Source organism: Carcharodon carcharias, chromosome 16, assembly GCF_017639515.1.
Source record: "Carcharodon carcharias isolate sCarCar2 chromosome 16, sCarCar2.pri, whole genome shotgun sequence".
Taxonomy (NCBI): Eukaryota; Metazoa; Chordata; class Chondrichthyes; order Lamniformes; family Lamnidae; genus Carcharodon; species Carcharodon carcharias.
In genome coordinates, this window is record NC_054482.1 from 32,262,990 (window position 1) to 32,281,398 (window position 18,409).

An 18,409-nucleotide genomic window follows, 5' to 3' on the forward strand; every position below is an offset into this window, starting at 1 on the left:
GGATAGAGGATTGGCTGGTTGGCAGAAAGCAGAGTCTGCGTAAATGGGTCTTTTTCCGATTGGCAGGATGTGGCAAGTGGAGTCCCATAGGGGTCTGTGCTGGAGCCTCAACATTTTACAATTTATGTCAGTGACTTAGATGAGAGGAGTGAAGGCATGGGGGATGATAAGTAACAAAGACAGGTGGGAAAGTATGTTGTGAAGAGGGCATAAGGAGGTTCCAGACAAATATAGATAAGTTGAGTGGGTGCACAAAAATCTGGCAGAAGGAGTATAATGTGGGAAAATGTGAAGCTATTCACATTGGCAGGAAGAATAAAAAGGCAGAGTATTACTTAAACGGAGAATGACTTCAGAATTCTGAGGTGCAGAGGAATCTAGATGTTCTAGTGCACGAGTCACAAAAGTTTAGTGTGCAGGTACAGCAAGTAATTAAGAAGGCTAATGGAATGCTATCCTTTATTATAAGAGGATTGAACATAAAAGTAAGGACGTTAAGCTTCAGTTATACAGGACATTGATGAGACCACATCTCGAATACTGTGTGCAGTTTTGGTCTCCTTATTTAAGGAAGGATGTAAATGCATTGGAGGCGGTTCAAAGGAGGTTTACTAGATTGATACCTGGAATGAGTGGGTTGTCTTATGAGGAAAGGTTGCGACAGACTGGGCTTGTTTCCACTGGAGTTTAGAATAATGAGGGGTGACTTGATTGAAGTGTACAAGGGTCCTGAACAGCCTTGACAAGGTGGATGTGGAAAGGATGTTTCCTGTTGTGAGTGAGTCCAGAACTAGGGGCACTGTTTTAAAAATTGGGGTCGCCCTTTTAGGACAGAGATGAGGAGAAATTTTTTCTCTGAGGTTTGTGCGACATTGGAACTCTCTGCCACAGAAGGTGGTGGAGGCAGGGTCATTGAATATTTTTAAGGCAGAGGTAGATAGATTCTTGTTAGGCAAGGGAGTCAAAGGTTAGATGGGAATGTGGAATTCGAAACACAAACAGCCATGATCTTATTGAATGGCTGAGCAGGCTTGAGGGGCCAAATGGCCTACTCATGCTCCTATTTCGTATGTTCGTATGCTTGGGGGGAGACGGTGGCATAGTGGTAGTGTCACTGAACTAGATATCTGGGAGCCCGGGCCAATGCTCTGAGGATATAGGTATGAATACCACCATGGCATTCATTCATAAATCTGGAATATAAAGCTAGTTCTCAATAATGTTAACCATGAAACTATCATTGATCGTTGTAAAAACCCATCTAGTTCACCAATGTCTAGGAAAGGAAATCTGCCATCCTTATCCGGTCTGACCTACATGTTATTCTAGACCCCACAGTAATCTGGTTGACTCTGAACTGCTTTCTGATATGGTTGAGCAAGCCACTCAGTTCAAGGGCAATTAGGGATGGACAACAAATACTGGCCTTACCAGCGACACCCACCATCCCATGAAAGAATTTTTTAAAATGTTTGTACATTTGATGGGGACGGTGTAGAGGGAGCTTTACTCTGTATCTAACCCCATGCTGTACCTGCCCTGGGAGTGTTTGATGGGAATAGTGTAGTGGGAGCTTTACTCTGTATCTAACCCCGTGCTGTACCTGTCCTGGGAGTGTTTGATGGGAACAGTGTAGAGGGAGCTTTACTCTGTATCTAACCCTGTGCTGTACCTGCCCTGGGAGTGTTTGATGGGAACAGTGTAGAGTGAGCTTTACTCTGTATTTAACCCCATGCTGTACCTGTCCCTGGGAGTGTTTGATGGGGACAGTGTAGAGGGAGCTTTTTTCTGTATCTAACCCCGTGTTGTACCTGCCCTGGGAGTGTTTGATGGGGACAGTGTAGAGTGAGCTTTACTCTGTATTTAACCCCGTGCTGTACCTGCCCTGGGAGTGTTTGATGGGGACAGTGTAGAGTGAGTTTTACTCTGTATCTAACCCCGTGCTGTACCTGTCCTGGGGGTGTTTGATGGGGACAGTGTAGAGTGAGCTTTACTCTGTATCTAACCCCGTGTTGTACCTGATCTGGGAATATTCATATTCATACTCTGTGCCCTTAATCAACTCGACTCACAAACTAAATATTGAAATAAATAGAAAGTTGAATTTGGAGTTGAACAACTGTAGGCAGACTGAAGACAAACAGCGAACATTGTGAAAGTTATTGTGAATCCAGATCTTGGCCCAATTAGACTTCCTCCCTCATATGTGTGATAAACCTCCTATCAGAGAAGTGGTTTAGTGGCAGTGTCGGGTGAACAGGGACTACCAAATCACCCGAAGCTTGCATTGCATTGCTAGGGTTCAGACTGCTGTTCCCGGGTAGCTCTGTCTCAGTCTGAGAGCTACAGGAGGCTCTAATTGGCCAGGGTAACACGGTAGGAGGAGAGTGATGTGATAAGCACTTTCAGAAAGAGGCTGAATGGTGCAAAATAAAATAATTTGTTTGCAACACAATTATTTATCACGTTACTTGTTAGCTGAAGTATGGCCCGCTCACACAAGCTGACCCACCCATTCACACACACACATTCGCGTACTCACGCATTTACAGACACACACACACACACACACACACACACACACACATTCACACACATTCAGACACATTCACAGACACACATTCACAGACACACACACACACATTCACAGACACACACACACACATTCACAGACACACATTCACAGACACACATTCACAGACACACATTCACAGACACACATTCACAGACACACATTCACAGACACACACACACAGACACACATTCACAGACACACATTCACAAACACGCATTACACACATGTTCACACACACTCATATTCACTCACACACACTCATTTTCACTCACATATTCACACACACGCTCACTCTCAGACACACAGTCATACTCACACAATTTCTCACACATATGCATACACACACATTCACACACACTTATACACTCATGCTCACTCACACACACTCTCAGATACACACACATACTCTCAGACACACACACACACACAAGCTTGTCCACATGCACACACTCACACGGACACAAATGCATAGACACACACTCTCACACAGGTCAGAGGCTAGGAATTGTGCGACAAGTAAGTCGCCTCCTGACTCCCGAAAGCCTGTCCACCATCTACAAGGCACAAGTCAGGAACGTGATAGAATACTCCCCACTTGCTTGGATGAGTGCAGCTTCTACAACACTGAAGAAGCTGGACACCGTCTAGGACAAAACAGTCCGCTTGATTGGCACCACGTCCACAAACATTCACTCCCTCCACCACCAACACACAGTAGCAGCAGTGTGTACCATCTACAAGATGCACTGTAGGAATTCACCAAGGCTCCTTAGACAGCACCTTTCAAACCCATGACCGCTACCATCTAGAAGGACAAGGGCAGCAGATAGATGGGAACACCACCACCTGGAAGCTCCTCTCCAAGTCACTCACCGTTCTGACTTGGAAATATATCGCCGATCCTTCACTGTCGCTGGGTCAAAATCCTGGAACCACCTCGCTAACAGCACTGTGGGTGTACCTACGTGACATGGACTGCAGCGGTTCAAGATGGCAGCTCACCACCACCTTCCTCAAGGGCAATTAGGGATGGGTAATAAATGCTGGCCCAGCCAGCGAAGCCCATATCCCTTGACTGAATTAAAAAAAATACACAAACTCTCACATTCACTCACACACACACACACACACACATTCGTATACACACACACACACACATTCATACACACACACACACATTCATACACATGCTCGCACACACACACAAACACATATACACACACACGCACACACTCTCAGATACACACACAAGCTCGTCTACACGCATGCGTGCATTCTCACATGCACATTCACACACATGCTCTCACACACACACACATGACCCCCCTCCCCCACATACACACACACAAGCTCGCCAACACACGCACTCTTACCCACACCCTCACATATACACATGCACCCTCACACACACACACACACACACACACACAAGCATAATCTCACCCACACCCTGATGCTATCACCCACACACCTTCATATTCTTGCCTACACACATTGAAACCCTCATACACACACTCACAACCTTGCCCACCACACTTACACTCTCGCCCACACACACACACACATACACACTTGCCCACACACCCACACCCAATCACACCCTGACACACACTCGCACCCTGACACACATTCACACCTTCACCCACATTCACACCCCCTACACACTTATACCCTCACATATACATACACACCCTCATATACACACACACATACTCACACTCTTGCCCACACACATTCATGCTCTCACCCACACACACACACTCACCCACACACACACTCAACTCTTGCCCATACACACACTGACACCTTCACACACACACTCACTCACAATCTTGCCCACCCATACTCTCACACTCACCCAACACACACTTTCTCTCACACACATTCACACACACACTCTTTCACGCATTGATTCACACACACACACTCTCTCTCTCACACACACACACACACACGACCCCCTCCCCCACATACACACATACTCTCACCCAAACCCTCACACATACACACTCACTCTCATAGATACTTACAATCTCATCCACACACACTGATGCTATCACCCACACACCTTCACAGTCTTGCCCACACGCTCTGACACCCTCGTACACACACTCACAATCTTGCCCACTCACACTCTCGCCCACACACATACACATACACGTATACACACTTGCCCACACACTCTTGCCCGCCCACACACACACACACTCTCGCCAAGGTCCCTCCACAGCACTTGTGGAATCCTTCATGTGTAAACCTACACAGTGAGTTTGAATGGGCTACTTGGCATGGGCGCAATTGCCACTCTACTTGGCCCTGTCTTCAGCTGGGATTCAAAAAGAGGGGTCTCCTTCTAGAGCGTGAACAGGAGCTGGAAACCCTGACTGATTTTCTCACTGTTTAACCTGGGGTTCAGCGAGACCAATTGAACAGTGGTAAGACGGCTGGTCAGAATGGGTAGGTAGTTGAAGCTGTGGTTTGACTGGTCCGAGTGGCTCAGTGCCACAGCAGGAATGTGTATCTCAACATTAGAGCATCTGTCCGGTATATATACTTAGTCAACAAGTACACAAGATTAAAGAAAGACTTGCATTGTCAATTCCTGAAGGTGTCCTAACATGCTTCACAGCCAGTCAAGTACTTTCTGAAGCGTAGACACTGTTGTAATGTAGGCAATTTGAGCACTCCAAGCTCCCACAATCAGCAATGTGAAATGACTAGATATTCTCTCTTAGTGATGTTGGTTAAGCGAAAAATATTGACCTTGGAGGATGGCCCCCTGTTGATCACTTGGAGCCATGGGGCCTTTTACGTCTGCCTCAGAGCAGCGGTTTAATGCCTCATCTGAAAGACAGCATCTCCAAACAGTGCAGCTCTCCCTCAACACTGCATTAGAGTGTCAGTCTGGATTATGCGCTCCAGGCTTGAACCCACAACCTTCTAACTGAGGCTGCCAACTGAGCCGCAGCTGACAGATGTATACCTGTATCCACACATCAGTACCACAAGAAGTGATGCCTGACATGTTTTGTTTGTACACTTGTAGAAGGTGGTAGGTACTGCATCACGAAAGAGCATTTAACAGTGAAAATTCACTAGAATGGTACTGGGTATCAGAGGCTTTTCAATCAATTAATTAATTAATTAATTGTCAGGACATGGGTGTCACTGTCAAGGTTGGCAATTCTTGCCCATCCCTGATGTCGTGCTAGGCCAATTCAGAGTGCAGCCCCATTGGTGTGGGGTTGGGGTCACACACAGGCCCAGACCAAGTAAGGACAGCAGTGAGCCAGTTGGGTTTTTTTATAACAATCTGACAATCCTCATGGTTGTTTTGCTGAGATCAGTTTTAATTTATTTCCAGAATTTTTTTTAAAACCTGAATTCGAAAGCTCAAACTGGTGAGATTTGAACTTGCGATTTCTGGATTACTATTCCAGCAACCTAAGCAACTGCACTTCGATACACCGTGAAGGCTTTCGCAGTGGCAAGTAAAGACTTGGGATATTGGGAATTCGTCACTGGACTGGACCGAGGTTGGCAGAAGTCTAACGGAGATTTTCGTAATCCTGACAGATTTTGAGAGGGTCAGCAGCAAAAGTTAACCCCTCCTTCTGCTTGGCGGGTCACCAAGCACAAAAGGACAGGCTGAGAATTAACAACAGGTCAGGTCAAGGGAGCTTTGCTCCCATGCCGGATTGTTAAAATGGGGAAACGCTTTGTTCGCAAAGGAATTTGGACAAGCAAGAATGCAGGAGGAGATGGGGGAAAGGGAACAGAGTGAGTTGCAGAGCCTGCACAAGCAAGATGAGCTGAATGGCGGCCTTCTGTGCTTCCAACATGATAACCATATCTAGAAACACAACGCTTAGATTTTAAATACATGTTGGAATTTTCCAGCCTTGACATGGGCAGGCATTGTCGTGGGTGGGACGGGAAAATTTGGAGAGTCCTTAAAGGTCAACGGGACTGGTAAACCCCGCCCTGTGTCTTTTGTGAAGGAGTCCTGATGGGAGACACGCTTGGACCCTGTTATTTTTTATCCTTGTCATTTGAGTACTCTTGCTCCTTCGGGTAATGAGCCCTCCTTTTTGAATCACAGGGCATTACCATGGTTATAACACTTATCAGTGTGTGGGTGGGCAGGCAGTGGAGGGAAGGAGGCAGCTTCCTCCCTGCCATGGTCATCATTCGAATGGGAATGAATACCTCCTGCTCCTCCTTAATGATACAAAAGAGAGAGAGGGAGGGACAGAAGAGTGACTGCTTGAAAGGTTTTGAGCAGGAGATTGCCCGATTCCTGCCAGCGGCCCATGTGACGCTGCTGGAGGTGTGAGGCCAGGCCTGGAGGGGGGGAAGAGGGTATGGGGGTAGAATTAAAACAGCAAATGGGAGGGGGGGTGGGTGACTTACCTGGTTAAAATAGTGGTGAATCTTTGAGGCGGATTTAGAGTTCGTTGACAACAACTTGCATTTATATAGTGCCTGTTAGTGTGGTAAAACATCCCAAGGTGCTTCACAGGATCGTAGCCAAACAAACTGTGATACGGAGCCGCACAGAGAGATATTCAGGCAGGTGATCAAAAGCTCGGGCAAAGAGGTCGGCTTGAAGGAGCATCTTGAAGGCAAACAGTAAGACTGAGAGGCAAAGGGGTTCATGAAGGGACCTCCAAAGTTTAGGGCCCTGCTGAAAGCACGGCCACCAATGGCGGAGCAACTTAACAATATTGAGGATGCCGAAATGGCCAGAATTCGAGGAGCACAGATAACTCGGAGGGTTGAGATATCTCGGAGGAGGTTACAGAGAGAGGGAGGGGCGAGGCCATGGAGGGCTTTGGAAACAAGGCTGAAAATGTTAAAATCAAGGCGTTGAGGGAGAGACAGTGGGAGGTCAGTGAGCACAAGGGAGGGAGGTGAATGGGACTTGGTCATGCAAGGACATGGGCAACAGATTTTTGGATAACCTCAAGTTTATGGAGTGAGGAAGATGAGAGGTCACCCCATATTGCACTGGAATGGCTAGGACTAGAGGTAACAAGTGTATAGCTGAGGGTTTCAGCAGCAGATAAGCTGAGTTAGGATCACAACCTGGCAATGTTATGGAGGTGGAATTAGGAGGTCTTGGTGATGGAGGGATATGGCTTCAGGAGCTTAGCTCTGAGTCAGATAGGCAGCCCAGGTGGCGAACTGTCTGATTCGGTCACAGTTATTAAGACGAGGGATGGGGTAATTCCCGAGGGAGCGGAAGGGGTCTGAAGACAATGGCCGGAATTTTCCAGCGCCTCACGCCAGTGAACGGAAATTTAAATTGCCCCTGCCGGGGTGGGTTGGGGTGGGGTTGGGGTGGCGTGGGGCGGGGTTGGGGTGGCGTGGGGCGGGGTTGGGGTGGGGTGGGGTTGGGGTGGCGTGGGGCGGGGTTGGGGTGGCGTGGGGCGGGGTTGGGGTGGGGTGGGGTTGGGGTGGGGTGGCATGGGGCGGGGTTGGGGTGGCGTGGGGCGGGGTTGGGGTGGGGCGGGGTTGGGGTGGGGTGGGGTTGGGGTTGGGGTGGGGTTGGGGTGGGGTTGGGTGGGGTTGGGGTTGGGGTGGGGTTGGGGTGAGGGTGGGGTTGGGGTGGGGGTGGGGTTGGGGTGGGGTTGGGGTGGGGTTGGGGTTGGGGTGGGGTTGGGGTGGGGGTGGGGCGGGGTTGGGGTGGCGTGGGGCGGGGTGCTGGAAAATTCCGGCCTATGTCTCTAGTCTTCCCAATGTTTTGTTGAAGGAAATTTCTGCTCAATTAGTACTGGATGTTTTTACACTATCAGAGCCAGTGGAGAGGTCGAGAGAGGTAGTGGTGAGAGAGGGCCCCGTGTCATCAGCGTTTATGTGTAAACTGAGCCTGTGTTTTTGGATGATGTCTCTGACAACCACGTGACTGATCTTTCACAGTTGTCTTTTGAATCTCTTTGGGAATGAGTGGGGCTCCTATTCATGTGAGGCTGGAGTGACTGAATTGGTTTATTTACAGGGGTTGTGAATAGAGCCACTAGTGCAAGGGAGGGGCCTTGCCTACCCCAAGGCCAGAATTTTACCTTTAGCATGCGGGTACGAGCCCGACATACACGAGTGTAATATGACGCACAGTGATGTCGGGCATATGTCCTGACGTTATTGCGCACTCACGTGATATTTCATTTGGCGGGCACACACTGTAGTCGGCTGCATGCCCACCGATAATTAAGAAGCCTATTAAGGCCATTGACGAGCTAATTAACTTCAAATTCACGCTGCCCGTCCAACCTAACGGTTGGCAGGCAGGCGAAAGGGCCAAGCGGCCTTCCCGTTTTTCAGGAAACCTCATCCACGAGCGGGATGAGGTTTCCTAAAGTTATTACAAATTAAATAAAAACTTCCAGTTGACATTAAAAACATGTCCCATCTCACGTCACATGGGGGGACATGTTTCATTACATTTCTATTGCCTTTATTAATTTTTTTAAAAAGCGCTTCAATCTCTCTGAGGCAGCTCCATGCCTCAGAGAGATTGAAGTGTTCTGCACGCGAGGCCCAGCTCTCTCTCCTCCCCCTCGCCCGCACAGGTAGTGCTCAGCGCCGCCGCTCGCAATCCTCGCAGAGAGGGTCTTAATTGGCCCACCCGTGTGAAATCGCAGTGCGGAGCTGATCGCAGGCAGCAGGTCGGCTTCTCGACCACTCCCGCCGAGCCCGCCCGACAAGGAAAATATTCTGGCCCAAGCGTTTCATTCCTTAGGGAGAGTTGGGTTTGTGTGCTGCAGGCTATGCCCTTTGTCAAACATGCTGCTTAAAGATGTCGGATGCTTACAACAAGCTGCCAAAATGTCCATGTACAATACAAGGAGGCTGTGATCAAATTGTGCAGTGCTCTGGGCTGATTGCACCTTGAGTATTAGGAACACAGGAAATGGGAGCAGGAGTAGGCCACTCGGCCTGTCAAGCCTGCTCCACCATTCAACTGGATCATGGCTGATCCTCTATTTCATTACCATCTTCCCGCACTGTACACATGTTCCTTGATGTCATTACTATCTAGAAACCTATCGATCTCTGTCTTGAATATACCCAGTGACTGAGCTTCTTCAACCCTCCGGGGTGGAGAATTCCAAAGACTCACTGCGCTCTGAGTAAAGAAATTCCTCCTCATCTCAGTCCTAAATGGCCTGCCCCTTATTCTGAGACTGTTTCCCCTGGTTCTAGATCACCCCAGCCAGGGGAAACATCCTTTCTGCATCCACCCTGTTGAGCCCTGTAAGAATTTTGTATCTTTCAATGAGATCACCTCTCATTCTTCTAAACTTTAGATTATACAGTCCCAGCTTCCTCAGTCTCTCCTCATTGGACAATCCTACCACCCCAGGAATCAGTCTGATGAACCTCCAATGCAGCCCCTCGATGGTAAGTATGTCCTTTCTTAGGTAAGGAGACCAAAACCGTGCACAGTACTCCATGTGCGGTCTCACCAAGGAATGGATGAAAGTCACCATAGTCCCAGAGGATGACCTCAGCCCGTACAGGAATTGAACCCACACTGTTGGCTTCACTCTGCATCACAACGCAGCTGCCCAGCCAACTTACCTAACCAATCTATATCCCTTTGCAGACCCTTTGTATCCTCCCAAGAAATTACTTTCCGAGTGATCTTTGTATCATCAGCAAATCTGACTGCAATACAGTTGGTGCCTTCATCCAAGTCATTCATAAAGATTGTAAATAGTTGACTGACTGACCTTTGCGGCACTCCACAGTTTACAGTTGCCAATCTGAAAATGATTCGTTTATCCTGATCCCTGTTAGCTACCCAGTCCTCTACCCATGTTAATATATTGCTCTAACACCATCAGCTCTTGTCTTGTGTGGCACTTTTTATGTGGCACCTTATCGAATGCCTTTTGGAAATCTAAATACACTACATCTACTTTATTTATTGTGTTTGTTGCATTTATAGAAAGTGGAGGGTAGGAGACCAGCTAAAAAGGATTAGCTGAGTCTGGAGGTAACAAAGGCCTGGGTGAAGGACCTCATTAAACTGACCATTTGTCAGGTTTGAGCCTTGGAGGTCAGAGTTGACTGTTGAGAGCAGCAGATAATAACTTCTTGGTTGTTTAATCGTTTTCTCTCATTGTGCAGCCTTTGACACTGCTATTCTCCTCCAACACTTTGTCCAGCTGGGTGGGACTACCCTCACCTGGCTCCATTCTTATGTATATATTTGTAGCCAGAGAATCACCTGCAGTGACTTCTCTTCCTGTTCCTGCACTGTTACCTCTGGTCTCCGAAGGATCTATCCTTGACCGCTTCCTATTTCCCATCTACAAAAGGCCTCTTGGCAACATCATCTGAAAGCTCGGTGCTAAAGCAGGGCCCCGGCACTGTTGACTGTTAATGGCTCTCCAAATGTTCCTGTCCCACCCAGACCATGCCTGCCAGTGTCGGGGCCAGAAAATCCTGCCCCATACACCTGCTTCATCAGAAAAACAGCCTGCATTCACCCCTGAAACATGGAGCGTTTCTGTCCCTGCCTCAGCTTCTCTGCTGCTGTAACCCTCATCTGTGCCTTTGTTACCTCGAGACCTGATAACCCCAACACACTCCTGGCCGGCCTCCCATCTTCCACCCTCCAGCCAGCTTCAGCTCATCCAGAACCCTGCTGCCCATGTCCTTGCTCTCGCCACAGCCTGTTCACACATCAGCCCTGTGCTCGCTGACCTATGCTGGTCCCCAGTGCGGCAGCTCCTCGATTTAAAACTTCCCATCTTTGTTCTCAGTTCCCTCCATAGCTTCACCCCCCCACCACACCCCCATCTCTGGAATCTCCTCCAGCCCCAGAGCCCTCCGAGATATCTGACCTCCTCTAATTCTAACCCCTTCTGTATTGCTAGTTTCAACTGCTCCATCGTTGGTGGCCGTGCCTTTAGCTGCCTGGACCCTAAGCCCTGGAATTCCTTCCCGAAACTTCTCGTATTCCCCCCTTTAAGACACTTCTTAAAACTTACCTCCTTGACCAGGCTTTTGGTCATCTGTCCAAATTTCTACTGATCTGGCTTGGGCCTGAATCTTCCAGCATCCCAGCAGCAGGTTCCCCCACAGCGAGGTGGGGGTCAGCCATTCAAATCTCCATTCACATCGGAGGGGGTTTGGAAGATCCCGCTGGTGTGAGGGGCTGGAAAGTTCCGGCCTCGGTGTCTGATAGCGCTCCTGCAAAGCATCTTGGGGTGTTTTGGTGTGTAAAAGGTGTTTTGTAAATGCAAGTTATTGTTGTTAAGTTGAAGGACAGCTGGATTTTGAAATGCTGCAGCTCACTGCCCATGTGCAGAGTCAGTGAAAGTGGCAGGATGTGGTGAAGAAGCCTGGCAAGTGAGCTTCCTACTATTTATTGTTTTGTCAGACGTTTCTTTCTCATCTGTGTTAGTCTGATTACAGTCAGGAGCAGACTGATTCTTTGATGCTACACTGTATAAAGCACAGCTCCTTCTAAACTATCCCCAACAAACACTCCCAGGACAGGTACAGCACGGGGTTAGATACGGAGTAAAACTCCCTCTACACTGTCTCCATCAAACACTCCTAGGGCAGGTACAGCACGGGGTTAGATACAGAGTAAAGCTCCCTCTCTACTGTCCCCATCAAACACTGCCAGGGCAGGTACAGCACGGGGTTAGATACAGAATAAAGCTCCCTCTACACTGTCTCCGTCAAGCACTCCCAGGGCAGGTACAGCACGGGGTTAGATACAGAATAAAGCTCCCTCTACACCGTCCCCATTTAACTATCCCAGGACAGGTACAGCATGGGGTTAGATACAGAGTAAAACTCCCTCTACACTGACCCATCAAACACTCCTGGGACATGGTGTTCCTGATTGGATGTGAAATGTTTTGAGATCTCTGAGAAGTGATAGATGTTGAGAGAGGTCTGGGGGAGATGTTTAATCAGAGGGTTGGCTAGGACCCTCCTCTTTTCAAAGAGGAGAGGCTCTGTGTTTCCAGAAGGAACATTTGAAAAGTTGACAGGGTAAGGGGAAGTGAATGGGATGAGGTGGAATGGCTCAGCCAGAGATTCAGCAGAGGCGATGACCCCAATGCCTGTGAGGCACTTTGAAATGTTATAAGTCAACTGTTTCTTTCTCAGTAGAAATATGAAACTATGGTGCACTGTTTGATGTTAGCGCTCTAGCCTGTTCACGTTGTCAGTACAGCCGTGTCACACTCTGTTCTGTATAGGCAGAATGGATACTGCAGGATGACTTTTCCTGACTGATTTGGCACATGGGAGATCTGGAGTGATGGATTTACAGGGAAGTACTTACATAGTGCACTTACTGGCGTATCACCTGAACCCCTCCTTTGTCGAAGCATTTGGTCACGCTTCCTAATCTCTCAGTTCCTCAGTGCTTTTACATCATTGTGAAGTACCTTCTCTGTGTTAAAGGTGCTGTATGTATACAAGTTGTGATTGCAGCTGTTACAGAACTCCAACAAAGTTCACCAGAGAATCATATACCACAGAGGGAGAACATTCAGCCCATCTTGCCCTTACTGGATCTTTGAAAAAAGTGACCCAAGAAGTCCCAGTGCCTGCTCCTTCCTCACCCACTTGATACAACAGCTCCAGAGTCTGGGGGATTTACCCTGTCAATATTCAATGGGCTGTCAACAGCTGCTCTGAGACTCTGGTACCACTCACCCTCCAGTGGCAGGAAGCAGACACTGCAGCTGCTTTGCCATTGGACATTTCACACCTACAGCATTTTTGCTGACACAAGATTCTGAGACCAGCTCCTCCCCAGAAGTGACCAAAAGTGCTTTTTCTGTGTGCTGATATCACAAACCCTGCAGGTGCAGGAGATCAACAAACCGAGGCAATACACGACGCTCTGCATTGAAACACCGGCTTCCGCGCACACCCACACCCACCTTCCCTATGTCTGTGACACCAGGAGAGGAACATGGGTCCCAGAAATACCCGGGAGTGAGTTACAGACTGCAAACTAATCGAGGGGTTCGGGTGGTTTATATATAGAATAACAGATACCCGGGAGTGAGTTACGGACTGGAATCTAATTGAGGGGTGTGGGTGGTTTATATATAGAATAACAGATACCCGGGAGTGAGTTACAGATTGGAATCTATTCGAGGGAGTCGGGGTGGTTTATATATAGAATAACAGATACCTGGGAGTGAGTTACAGTCTGGAATATAATCGAGGGGTTTGGGTGGTTTATATATAGAATAACAGATAACCAGGAGTGAGTTACAGACTGGAATCTAATCGAGGGGTTTATGTGGTTTATACATAGAATAACAGATACCCAGGAGTGAGTTACAGACTGGAATCTATTCGAGGGGTTCGGGGTGGTTTATATATAGAATAACAGATACCCAGGAGTGAGTTACAGTCTGGAATCTAATCGAGGGGTTTGTGTGGTTTATATATAGAGTAACAGATACCCAGGAGTGAGTTACAGACTAGAATCTAATTGAAGGGTTCGGGTGGTTTATATATAGAATAACAGATACCTGGGAGTGAGTTACAGACTGGAATCTAATCAAGGGGTGTAGGTAGTTTATGTATAGAATAACAGATACCTGGGAGTGAGTTACAGACTGGAATCCATTTGAGGAGTGTGGGTGGTTTATATATAGAATAACAGATACCCGGGAGTGAGTGAAGGACTGGAATCTAATTGATGGATGTGGGTGGTTTATATATAGAATAACAGATAATCGGGAGTGAATTACAGATTGGAATCTAATCGAGGAGTGTGGGTGGTTTACACATAGAATAACAGATACCCGGGAGTGAGTTACAGACGGGAATCTAATTGAGGGGTGTGGGTGGTTTATATATAGAATAACAGATACCCAGGAGTGAGTTACAGACTGGAATCTAATCGAGGGGTTCGGGTGGTTTATATATAGAATAACAGATACCCGGGAGTGAGTTACAGACTGGAATCTAATCGAGGGGTTCAGGTGGTTTATATATAGAATAACAGATACCCGGGAGTGAGTTACAGTCTGGAATCTAATCGAGGGGTTCGGGTGGTTTATATATAGAATAACAGATACCTGGGAGTGAGTTATGGACTGGTATCTAATTGAGCAGTTTGGGTGGTTTATATATCGAATAACAGATACCCGGGAGTGAGTTACAGTCTGGAATCTAATCGAGGGGTTCAGGTGGTTTATATATAGAATAACAGATACCCGGCAGTGAGTTACAGACTGGAATCTAATCGAGGGGTTCAGGTGGTTTATATATAGAATAACAGATACCCGGCAGTGAGTTACAGTCTGGAATCTAATCGAGGGGTTCAGGTGGTTTATATATAGAATAACAGATACCCGGCAGTGAGTTACAGACTGGAATCTAATCGAGGGGTTCAGGTGGTTTATATATAGAATAACAGATACCCGGCAGTGAGTTACAGACTGGAATCTAATCGAGGAGTTCAGGTGGTTTATATATAGCATAACAGATACCCGGGAGTTTGTTACAGACTGCAATCTAATCGAGGGGTTTGGGTGGTTTATATATAAAATAACAGACACCCGGGAGTGAGTTACAGTCTGGAATCTAATTGAGGGGTTTGGGTGGTTTATATATAGAATAACAGATACCGGAAGTGAGTTACAGACTGGAATCTAATCGAGGGGTTTGGGTGGTTTATATATAAAATAACAGATACCCAGGAATGAATTACAGACTAGAATCTAATTGAAGGGTTCGGGTGGTTTATGTATGGATAACAGATACCCGGGAGTGAGTTACAGACTGGAATCTAATCGGGGGTTCGGGTGGTTTATATATAGGATAACAGATACCCGGGAGCGAGTTACAGACTGGAATCTAATTGAGGGGTTCGGGTGGTTTATATATAGAATAACAGATACCCGGGAGCGAGTTACAGTCTAGAATTTAATCGAGGGGTTTGGGTGGTTTATATATAGAATAACAGATACCCGGGAGCGAGTTACAGTCTAGAATTTAATCGAGGGGTTTGGGTGGTTTATATATAGAATAACAGATACCCGGGAGTGAGACTGGAATCTAAACAAGGGATATGATTGGCATAGATGTGGAATAACAGAGATAAAGAGAGTATCGAGCTCCTTGGGGTTAAGCCCAAATTTTCCTCCCTTCAGGCCCAGTGTGGGAGTGCTGGCTGGTTGTGGGCCCAGCGTGGGAGTGCTGGCTGGTTGTGGGCCCAGCGTGGGAGTGCTGGCTGGTTGTGGGCCCAGCGTGGGAGTGCTGGCTGGTTGTGGGCCCAGCGTGGGAGTGCTGGCTGGTTGTGGGCCCAGCGTGGGAGTGCTGGCTGGTTGTGGGCCCAGCGTGGGAGTGCTGGCTGGTTGTGGGCCCAGCGTGGGAGTGCTGGCTGGTTGTGGGCCCAGCGTGGGAGTGCTGGCTGGTTGTGGGCCCAGCGTGGGAGTGCTGGCTGGTTGTGGGCCCAGCGTGGGAGTGCTGGCTGGTTGTGGGCCCAGCGTGGGAGTTCTTCCTGGTTGTGGGCCCAGAGTGGGAGTGCTGCCTGGTTGTGGGCCCAGAGTGGGCGTGCTGCCTGGTTGTGGGCCCAGAGTGGGCGTGCTGCCTGGTTGTGGGCCCAGAGTGGGCGTGCTGCCTGGTTGTGGGCCCAGAGTGGGCGTGCTGCCTGGTTGTGGGCCCAGAGTGGGCGTGCTGCCTGGTTGTGGGCCCAGAGTGGGCGTGCTGCCTGGTTGTGGGCCCAGAGTGGGCGTGCTGCCTGGTTGTGGGCCCAGAGTGGGCGTGCTGCCTGGTTGTGGGCCCAGAGTGGGCGTGCTGCCTGGTTGTGGGCCCAGAGTGGGCGTGCTGCCTGGTTGTGGGCCCAGAGTGGGCGTGCTGCCTGGTTGTGGGCCCAGAGTGGGCGTGCTGCCTGGTTGTGGGCCCAGAGTGGGCGTGCTGCCTGGTTGTGGGCCCAGAGTGGGCGTGCTGCCTGGTTGTGGGCCCAGAGTGGGCGTGCTGCCTGGTTGTGGGCCCAGAGTGGGCGTGCTGCCTGGTTGTGGGCCCAGAGTGGGCGTGCTGCCTGGTTGTGGGCCCAGAGTGGGCGTGCTGCCTGGTTGTGGGCCCAGAGTGGGCGTGCTGCCTGGTTGTGGGCCCAGAGTGGGCGTGCTGCCTGGTTGTGGGCCCAGAGTGGGCGTGCTGCCTGGTTGTGGGCCCAGAGTGGGCGTGCTGCCTGGTTGTGGGCCCAGAGTGGGCGTGCTGCCTGGTTGTGGGCCCAGAGTGGGCGTGCTGCCTGGTTGTGGGCCCAGAGTGGGCGTGCTGCCTGGTTGTGGGCCCAGAGTGGGCGTGCTGCCTGGTTGTGGGCCCAGAGTGGGCGTGCTGCCTGGTTGTGGGCCCAGAGTGGGCGTGCTGCCTGGTTGTGGGCCCAGAGTGGGCGTGCTGCCTGGTTGTGGGCCCAGAGTGGGCGTGCTGCCTGGTTGTGGGCCCAGAGTGGGCGTGCTGCCTGGTTGTGGGCCCAGAGTGGGCGTGCTGCCTGGTTGTGGGCCCAGAGTGGGCGTGCTGCCTGGTTGTGGGCCCAGAGTGGGCGTGCTGCCTGGTTGTGGGCCCAGAGTGGGCGTGCTGCCTGGTTGTGGGCCCAGAGTGGGCGTGCTGCCTGGTTGTGGGCCCAGAGTGGGCGTGCTGCCTGGTTGTGGGCCCAGAGTGGGCGTGCTGCCTGGTTGTGGGCCCAGAGTGGGCGTGCTGCCTGGTTGTGGGCCCAGAGTGGGCGTGCTGCCTGGTTGTGGGCCCAGAGTGGGCGTGCTGCCTGGTTGTGGGCCCAGAGTGGGCGTGCTGCCTGGTTGTGGGCCCAGAGTGGGCGTGCTGCCTGGTTGTGGGCCCAGAGTGGGCGTGCTGCCTGGTTGTGGGCCCAGAGTGGGCGTGCTGCCTGGTTGTGGGCCCAGAGTGGGCGTGCTGCCTGGTTGTGGGCCCAGAGTGGGCGTGCTGCCTGGTTGTGGGCCCAGAGTGGGCGTGCTGCCTGGTTGTGGGCCCAGAGTGGGCGTGCTGCCTGGTTGTGGGCCCAGAGTGGGCGTGCTGCCTGGTTGTGGGCCCAGAGTGGGCGTGCTGCCTGGTTGTGGGCCCAGAGTGGGCGTGCTGCCTGGTTGTGGGCCCAGAGTGGGCGTGCTGCCTGGTTGTGGGCCCAGAGTGGGCGTGCTGCCTGGTTGTGGGCCCAGAGTGGGCGTGCTGCCTGGTTGTGGGCCCAGAGTGGGCGTGCTGCCTGGTTGTGGGCCCAGAGTGGGCGTGCTGCCTGGTTGTGGGCCCAGAGTGGGCGTGCTGCCTGGTTGTGGGCCCAGAGTGGGCGTGCTGCCTGGTTGTGGGCCCAGAGTGGGCGTGCTGCCTGGTTGTGGGCCCAGAGTGGGCGTGCTGCCTGGTTGTGGGCCCAGAGTGGGCGTGCTGCCTGGTTGTGGGCCCAGAGTGGGCGTGCTGCCTGGTTGTGGGCCCAGAGTGGGCGTGCTGCCTGGTTGTGGGCCCAGAGTGGGCGTGCTGCCTGGTTGTGGGCCCAGAGTGGGCGTGCTGCCTGGTTGTGGGCCCAGAGTGGGCGTGCTGCCTGGTTGTGGGCCCAGAGTGGGCGTGCTGCCTGGTTGTGGGCCCAGAGTGGGCGTGCTGCCTGGTTGTGGGCCCAGAGTGGGCGTGCTGCCTGGTTGTGGGCCCAGAGTGGGCGTGCTGCCTGGTTGTGGGCCCAGAGTGGGCGTGCTGCCTGGTTGTGGGCCCAGAGTGGGCGTGCTGCCTGGTTGTGGGCCCAGAGTGGGCGTGCTGCCTGGTTGTGGGCCCAGAGTGGGCGTGCTGCCTGGTTGTGGGCCCAGAGTGGGCGTGCTGCCTGGTTGTGGGCCCAGAGTG

The 18,409-nt window shown here is 50.7% G+C and overlaps 1 protein-coding gene across 4 annotated transcripts in view; it reads left to right on the forward strand.

The window, feature by feature from the left end:
- Positions 1–18,409, forward strand: part of LOC121289178 (nucleus accumbens-associated protein 1-like) — a 104,990-nt gene that overhangs the window by 9,468 nt on the left and 77,113 nt on the right. Inside the window, exon 2 of one of the 4 annotated variants that reach the window (XM_041208360.1) lies at positions 13,013–13,552. The exons of the other annotated variants lie outside the window; for them this stretch is intronic. The gene's annotated coding sequence lies outside the window, so the exon portion shown is untranslated. The remainder of the gene's footprint in view (positions 1–13,012; positions 13,553–18,409) is intronic. 4 annotated transcript variants of the gene reach the window in all.